The sequence below is a fragment of the Paramisgurnus dabryanus genome, chromosome 17 (assembly GCF_030506205.2).
Source record: "Paramisgurnus dabryanus chromosome 17, PD_genome_1.1, whole genome shotgun sequence".
Classification (NCBI taxonomy): domain Eukaryota; kingdom Metazoa; phylum Chordata; class Actinopteri; order Cypriniformes; family Cobitidae; genus Paramisgurnus; species Paramisgurnus dabryanus.
In genome coordinates, this window is record NC_133353.1 from 21,499,088 (window position 1) to 21,508,092 (window position 9,005).

Consider the following 9,005-nt stretch of genomic DNA (forward strand, 5'->3'; position numbering starts at 1 on the left):
GAAATAAATAGAGATCAGACTGTTACGACCCTGTTCAAAGTCACAACATAAAGAGGACACTTAGACAAAAATTAGTTTCAATACAGAAGTTATAAATTTATTTTAAATTAGTCAAATAATGTCTAGGGTCAAAATATTAAAGAATAATCAAATAATCAAATCAATTAACTATTGGAAAATGGGTTTGTGGAGTTGTGGAAAACAAATGAGAACACAAAATATCAACCCACTCTTCAAACAACAAACAAAAATGAGAGAGAGCAATCACAGCTCCATGAGCCTCTTAAATAGGGTGCCACTGGTGCCAGTAATCAACACTGGAGTCCCACCCATCAAGGAGGATCCTCTGTACCTGCAATCTTAAACAAAGTAACGGAAAATAGGCAGGACTGTAACACCTCCATCAACAAAACACTGTAAAAAGAATACTGTGAAAAATACAGTAACTTGCTGGCAGCAATTACCAAGTAAGTTGCTGTATTTCATTTCACAGTATTCTTACTGTAAATGTAATAGCAGTAAAATTAAAATTACTGTAAACTCTTTTACAGTAATAATCACAGTACTGTATTTCATAACTACTAATGTAATAGGGATTACTGCATTTATTTTGTGTACTGTAAAATGAAGACACTGTTTGTCACAAAAATGCCATTTATTTTATCACTTTAAATTACAAAAATGTATAAATTAAAAATAGCATAGCATACATTTTTTGTGATACATTTTTTCTGTGAACATCTCAAAACTTTTCTGAACATATAATTTTTTTTTAATATGTTAACATTTTTCTGCGAATATTTCATTTAATTTCAACACTTTTCTGAACATACAAAAACACTTTTTTTCTGAACACACAAAACAATCAATATTTTTTAAAATGTTTCTGGTAAATTACAAATGCATAAAAATTAAATGATTCACATTTACAGCAGGATTTCAAATCTGAATATTGTTTTTCTCCAAGACCTTTTTTTCAGAACTATTATTCTTTTAAATCTGGACATGAACCATAGACTGTAAAAAAAAGATGGACGACGTGACGTCGCCTCCCACCATTGTAATGAATTGAATCCAAAAATGTCCGACCACGGTCGCAGCCATGTTACGTAAAAACGTCAGTTTGGAGCCAAGGCATGCGCAGAAGGAATCGTCTGTGGAGCCAGAGGCAGAGCCGTGGTATCAAACTTCCGCCCAACCGTTCGCGCGACCAATTAAACCACGCCAATCATAACGACACGCCCCGTTTCTATAGCATTAAATTACTAGCTAAAATGAATTACACACACAATAATGAACACTTGAACATATATCAGCGTGATAACAACTACTTGAAAGGACCAAAACCATCTTTCGGAAACTTTTATTGGAAGTGTAAATATTTTTTTTATTTAGAGTAGAGTCCCATTCGTTTCAATGGAGAGGGCGGGGTTTATGACTTGTACTGCAGCCAGCCACCGGGGGGCGATCAAAGAGCCAGAGGCTTCACTTTTCAAGGCTTATGAGGCACACCCGATATGAACTAGTTGACTTCCTGGGCTGGACTCTACCCTGTAATGAAAGAAATTGACTATTAATGTAAAAGCAAGACAAATAGGTTGATGACATATACATAAAAGTTTACTTCGCAGTGTTTTACTTTTAAATAAACAATTTTAATTTTTTTATATGCTCTGTTGGTGGTTTGTGGAGTAAAATCTAATATTTAATAACTGTCTACATTACTACTATTATAAAATTATACATGAATATCCCACATTTCTGCCACAATACCATGTTTACAGTTAGTGATACAACAGTAAAATTTATGGTAAATATTTGTTGATTTGTGAATGAAAAAGGATTGTTTCTCTCGACGCGCCAAACACATGTTTTGAAATGACGAACCACACACATGACGGGCTACATACATGTTGTGACAAACTTTGTATCGTGGGCCCTCGAAAAAAGAAGTCACCGGCCGCCACTGCATTAGATTAGCTGTGCTGCTTTTCTACCTTTTGCATGGTGGGTTAAATTAAACGTTTGATGTTTAACAATAGCACAGTTCATTTTAAAAAAATAAACACTTTAAGAAGTATTTTACTAATCGGGTAGTTGGTTAAAGAATGAGTACTATACTATTTGTTCCCATCCCTAGTCAAAACTATATAAAAAAAAATAAGTGCTTACCTCTGGATAAATCCCAATGTAGTGGCTGCCTTATACATAGTATGACGCAAAAAGGCTGGAGCAGAAGTGAAATCACAACGGTCACTCAATTGGAGGAGAACTCTGCCCTCGATGGAAAGCATCCATTTTTTGCCCTCAGAATGGACTCTCCTAAAAAATATTAAATAAAAGTTGACATTGCACAGTATTCAATCTGATATGGTTTACTATTTTACATAAGCAAAATTCATTGAAAACACTAGCCCTACATAACTACCTCTTTCTTTATTAGATCAATAACCACTAGAGATTTTTGGAATGTATGTGCAAGATGACATAAAACTTTGTTCACACACAGTGACTCGATACAAATACGCTTTATAGATGAAGTAACCCTTAAAATTGGCATCTATTGTGTATGTCGAGTGCCAGGATCTTACCGAGCATGATGAGCCTTGGAGTGCTTCGCAGGGAAATCTGGGCCTCAGCATCTGCTTACTGTAGGTGGAAGTTTCCTGTAACACAAAATAAACAAAAAAAAAAAAAAAACATTTAGAAATCACAAGTACAATATTCATAAGAGTAAAAGTGTGTCAACAAAAATAACTTGCATCAACCAAGAGAAAAACAGTTTCTTCATGTTACATGGTTTCTGTGCACTTTAACGTGTTTGCTATATTTATAAATAGAGAAACAACATTCATTGCATTTGAAAAGCATCATGCATTCCAGTTCATGTAACTTATGTACCTGGAACGATGGTCGATGGCTCTTGTCTGCAGTCTGAAAGTTCTTGAATTGTCAGTTTTGCTCAAGGTCTCAGGAAGAGACATATCGACTTGATTGAGGAAGGGGCTGCTAGGAGTAGTACATCAATCTCAAGAGTAATACTCTTCGTCAATGCTGTGTCACTGCAATTAAAAGACTTCAGAGAAGAAAGAAGATGAAGATTGGTGGAAGACATGCTTTTGTTGTCATTGACGAAAGTAAATTCCGTCACAAAAGAAAGGTACAGGCAGATGCTGTTGAGATTACTAACAAGATAAAAATTATTTTATATAATCAAGGAATAAATAATAACATGGCTGTATCATTTTGATTTTACGATGTGTAGTACAACCGTGGACGCTTCGGAAGAACATGGCGTAGGAAACATTCCTGGGTCTTTGGAATGCTGGAGGTGCAAGGAACATCTAGAAAACCAATATTAAAGTTGGTCAAACATCGCCGAAGAAATAATCTGCTACCCATCATACGAAAGTATGTAGTACCCGGGAGTCAAATTCTAAGCGACTGCTGGAGGGCATACAACACCTTACCGCAGCATGGGTACATACATTATCAGGTTAACCATTGACGATACTTTATTCATCCACAATCAGGTGCCCACACCCAGCACATGGAGCGTGCATGGCACACATATAAAGACAATATATATAGATGCAGGGGAAACCTTACCAAACAGTCACTGAAAACAAATCTTTGTTTAATTGAGTGGAACTACTGGCTTGGTAAGAACCACAGACATGGACCTATCGGTCGCTTAGTTCACGATATTAAAAAAGTATATAGATTTAAATGAAAATTTAAAAAAATAGAGAGTGGTCATAACAGCTCTTTTTGAATGTCGGATGTTATTACACATGTATATAATTAAACAATTTGAATCTGTTAAAAGTGTGAACAAGTTTTACAAGTTATTTTGTCCTGGATTACAATAATAATGTTGGGTTGTAATGAACTATTATTAAACAGACACTGTTCAATTGTTACTATTGTGGTTGTGTTTTTTAATTATTTTGATATTTTTGTTTTTTTATTATAGTTCTTATATTAAATAACACAGAAATAACAGTAACATTTTCTTGTATTTGTTAACAATTAGTTAATCAATTACATTATGTAATCTATCAATAAACAACACTTCTACAGCATTTATTCATCTTAGTTCATGTTAAATTCTGCATTTACTAATACATTTCTAAAATAAAGCCGTATAACATTTATGCACCATGAACTAACATAAACAGTAACTAATATATCAACAAAGATTAATAAATGTTGAAAATGATATTGTTTGTTCATGTTAGTTAATGCATTTGCTAATGTTTACTAATACAACGCCTTTGTAAAGTGTTACCAAAATAACTAATTAAAATATAGTAACAATGAATAAAAGAACTGGAATCGTTTGACACTTGAATCAAATCGTTTTCACTCGACATAAGTAAAACTTGTTGCCCCCTACTGGACATGGCATTTTTACCATGGAAAGGCAAAGAAACATCATTTCATTGCTGAGAGAATCACAGGTCCGTTGTATAGGATTAAAAGTTGTGGGTGAGCGTGTTTGGGAGAATAACGAGGAAGGAAAAGAAATAAGTTTAAACTTAATAGTGAGTATTCCGGGAGGTGGTGGTGAGGCCGTGATCCCTGTTCTCAGTCCGAAAGACATAGAAGATTTAAAAACATAAATAACGTTTTATAAAATGTGTATTGCTTGTAACTCATAGTTAGAGCACTAAATGTCAATATATGTCATAAAATGTGTAAGCATAGTCTTAGAAAGTAAATTAGACAAGTTTGTTAATAACTGTGCAATGTCCTTGCAGCAGAACCATGTGACCGACTGCACGAGGACGACGATCGGCAAGTAAAACACGTACTTATATATATATATATATATATATATATATATATATATATATATATATATATATATTACAGAGAGATAGATAGATAGATAGATAGATAGATAGATAGATAGATAGATATATTAAATACTTGTTCATTGTTCATATGATATTTGTTGTTGGACAAGCTAACCCTGCTGAAAAAAAAGCATCAAACCAGCATGGAAATCTGGCCCGTAGTTTGGGGGGGGGGTCGGAAGGTTTCCTTTTTTCATGTGATTATTGTCATCATTGTTTTAATCAATGCTTGTGACAAATGTTCTGGGTTGATGTTTCAAATTAATTTGATACATTATTGTAGCTGGACGTGTTTGTGTGCCGCTCCTGCAGTTCAGAGAGAGTTCTCGTAATACACTTTTTGATCGGCTTGTGACGTCTTAGTACCGCGAGACCGATTCAACAGTAAATGATCCGTATGCTTTTGAATTGATCTCGCGGTAGTGTGATGTTACAGGTCAACAGGTCGGCGCTGCACCCCATTAAGTAAGAAAGTCAAAATGATACAGAGATGACCAATGTCATCAATACGGTGTACATTTTAGGACATCTTCAGATGTCAGAGTCAGGTGTCAGACAGGCATGAAAAGGCATCAGGTCTCAGTAAAACCGATGTCAAGTTTACGAAATTCCACAGTAATTTCTCAGTCAGGTCTCAGGAAAATTGCTGTCAGAAAAAACGGTGTCAGACGAAAAGTTCTCAGATGAAAAGTTATCAGAGTCAGGTATCAGACATCAGATGAAAAAAGTCAGGTCTCAGAAAAACGCTGTCAGAAAAAACGGAGTCAGACGAAAAGTTCTCAGATGAAAAGTTATCAGAGTCAGGTATCAGACATCAGAAGGAGTCAGGTTTCGCACAACAAAGCATCGGACAAAACGGCATCAGAAGATTTTACACGTGGCCCACCCCTTCACATGACATCACTATCACAAACTTACCGGAGATCAAAAAAGACTTATGAGGGCACTTTTGTTTCTTTAACTGTGTATTTAATTGTAGCCTTGACATAAATTGTTGTTGTTCCTTTTCTCACTAGCATCTGTATAACAATGATTTATTTAAACACGATTTTACACATGATCACGCCTTTTCGCGTACCGCCACTATAAAGATATTGATATGTTTTTCTTTATTAATCCCTGTATAACGTGAGGGCCGGCGCCACGGGGGGCACTATCTGGCACTATCCCTCCCCCTCAGATCACCATTAATGTTGAATGAGATTTTAATGATAAAATGTGCTATTTAGAAATCACATTTGCGTAGTGTTTTGTCTTCCTTTAGTGAATAATAAGCTAAAACAGCAATATTTTAGTTAAGGATGGTATGTGAAAGCAAACATGAAGGCTACGAACATTCCATAATTTCAAAGTTGTATATTGCAATGCCAATGACTAATTTCACCAGGGACATTCAAAAATGGATTAAAAAGAAAGAAACTACAGCAACTGCGGTCCGTGTACTTTTGCGTCCATTCATTTTTCCTTTATAAACCATGATATGAAAAATAAAATATAAACGGTTGTTGTATTTTAAAAATGCAATATTAAATTTCAAAATTTAAATTCAAACTGTATTTATAACATCATTAGCCTGGGTGCCAGCCGAGTATGACAACGTCAGGCTAGAACATCATACCCAAAAAACAAAAAAAAACAAATATTGATGTATTTTCATATTTTTGTTTATGATTTTTGCACCTTTATGTAACGGGAATAATTATTCTCGTCTAGTAAGGGATTAAATTAGTGCTGCCCTGGAAGACTGAGTAACGAAAGGATCTTTGTCCACGCCCCCAGTGCTTTTAGTCTCTGTACACACTAGAGTATGTATGCTGTTTCCTACCTTATGGGTGAAAGCCCCTACAGACCGACAAGGGTAGGCTTCAGTTAGTTTAACGTCACGAGAAAGCCTTCTGAAGTAAAAGTGTATGTGAGACAGAATTATATATTGGAATTCACATAATCCTCCCTCCCCAGGTCTATTAAGGTAAGTGAGACGCCCTTACTCCCTGACAGACTTTACTTACAGATTACGATTACACTTCAGGTAAGTATAAAGAAATATGAATGTTGTTTATTTCCTGTATAATTTCTCAAACCAGAAATTATTTGTAATGACTCAATAAGAATGAAAACAACAAAGAAAAATAAATAAAAAGTTACATAAACAAGTGTATTGTGTGAATTTCTTTGTACTGTCACCCAATCACTTTCAATGTATTCACTATAGAGTCAATCACTTTAAAGTGACAACCAATAACACTTACAATCTCCCTTTTAGCTCTAACTTTACTTATAACTTTACTTTGAATTAAATGACACCACTTAAATTACCTTTTAAACAGTGAGAAAATAACAGTTTCAATGAGCATTCACAATTTCACACTCAAAACACTGGTGAATGTCCCTGTTAAATGTTCAACCACAGTTCACTTTAAGTTTTATAACCCAACTTTAAGGTTTTAACTGTACCGTCCATCAAACCACAATGTCCCAAAAGAACAAATAGGAAATACCAGTCTGTAGAATGATGCGTGGAAATACGTTGTCTTGAAGTAGCGTGCGTTGAAATTAACTCGAGAAATACAACTTAGTTGCCTCTTTCAGTTGCAATATCACGATAAATCGATCAGATGAATCACACAGATGAATTACAAATGAACCACCCTTGAGATGAATCAGCTGAGATGTCGTTTGGATGGCAGGGTAAACTAAAACTCAAATCTTCTCAAAACAGTGCTTTATATCACGATTATATACAGCAGCCGCTGTCTCACGTGTAAAGACACGAGTAAACCACAAAATAAAATGACGTGATCCGTCCGGACCAAAAACGTCACTTCAGTATAAAGTAAATAACGTGGCACAGCAAAAATATGTCAGATATACCAAAAATGTCACAAACACGACAAGAAAACTCACATATTAAGCACTTTAAAGTGTGCCTGCAGCCAGCATAAAGTTACTGCGTCATTCCAGCAACAGCTGAGCTTCTCGTGAACCGATCGTCAAAACGCAATCTTCAACTGTAAAACACTTACAGTCCACAATACAGTGTTGTCCTCTGTCCGACCAAAACTCCGATTTAGTTCTCTTAAAGCAACTTTACCGAACGAGCTTCTCGGACACGACACGACACACACTTCAGCTTACTCTTCTCCTTTTTTTCAACTGCGCGCTCTTCTTCGTGCACTCTCGCCACTCGCACGTAAACCAGTCTGCTCGTCAAAATAAAAGTCTCTCAAAAATAATTGTTATAAAAGTAGATCCCGTTACATTCCCCCCCACTAAACCCTGCCACTCCATCGACATCTCCAGCAGCTTCATCTCTGAAAAACAAACAACATGTTAGGGGAACATTATATTATACATTCATAATCCCAGATACTGAAACAACATCATAACAAAACATTTTTGTTGTAGACTCTTATTATAAAACATAGTCATCTCTGTACTTAACAGGTAAAGTGCCCTTACTTTGTCTTTGAGAACGTCTTAGTTCAGGGACACTTTCTCTTTCATTCTCAGAAACATCTGCATCATCTGAATTATCTTGCTCTCTTAACTCCAAATCAGAAATGTCATCCTGACCCTCATTACCTTCAGGTTGATCTACTTCCCCTAACCCCTCTTGATCCACCCCGGTGTGTGCATGGTGAATAGGGTATTCTGCAGTTTCTGGAAAGCAGACAATGTCTGACATGTCAGTATCTGAATCTGATTGTTCTCTCATTCTGTGTCGGTGTGTACGTTGTGTCGCAGGTGTCGGGAACGAACAATGTCGGAGCTGATCCCGGTGTACTACTTTTGTCAGTCCCCCTTTTTCTGGTTTAATGGTAAACACGGGTATGTCTGCGTGATTTTGTTTTATCACTATGTATGGTGTGTTTTCCCATTTATCTTGAATCTTGTTTCTACCCCTAGGCTTGTGGTTACGCAATAGCACCCGATCTCCAGGCCTCACAAGAGCTCCATACGACTTGCGGTCATATATCCTCTTTCTTCTCCTGGAAGCTTCTTGAGATGCTGCTTTTGCGATCTCCACGGCAGTTTTCAATCTTGTATGGTGACTCTTCACCCAATCATCCAGGTTATCAATCTCATCCTCTTCTAAATCCTTCTCTTCAAGCACATCCATCGGTAAACGTGCATCCCTTTCCG

General features: G+C 36.1%; 1 long non-coding RNA gene across 1 annotated transcript; it reads right to left on the bottom strand.

The window, feature by feature from the left end:
• Positions 1–800: 800 nt before the first annotated feature.
• Positions 801–7,997, bottom strand: LOC135778209 (uncharacterized). Its single transcript, XR_010544436.2, has 5 exons — positions 7,767–7,997; positions 2,902–3,076; positions 2,592–2,666; positions 2,173–2,322; positions 801–1,551 (listed from the first exon to the last, which is right to left on the bottom strand). It is a non-coding gene; the product is annotated as an uncharacterized lncRNA (long non-coding RNA).
• Between the last annotated feature and the right edge of the window lie 1,008 nt (positions 7,998–9,005).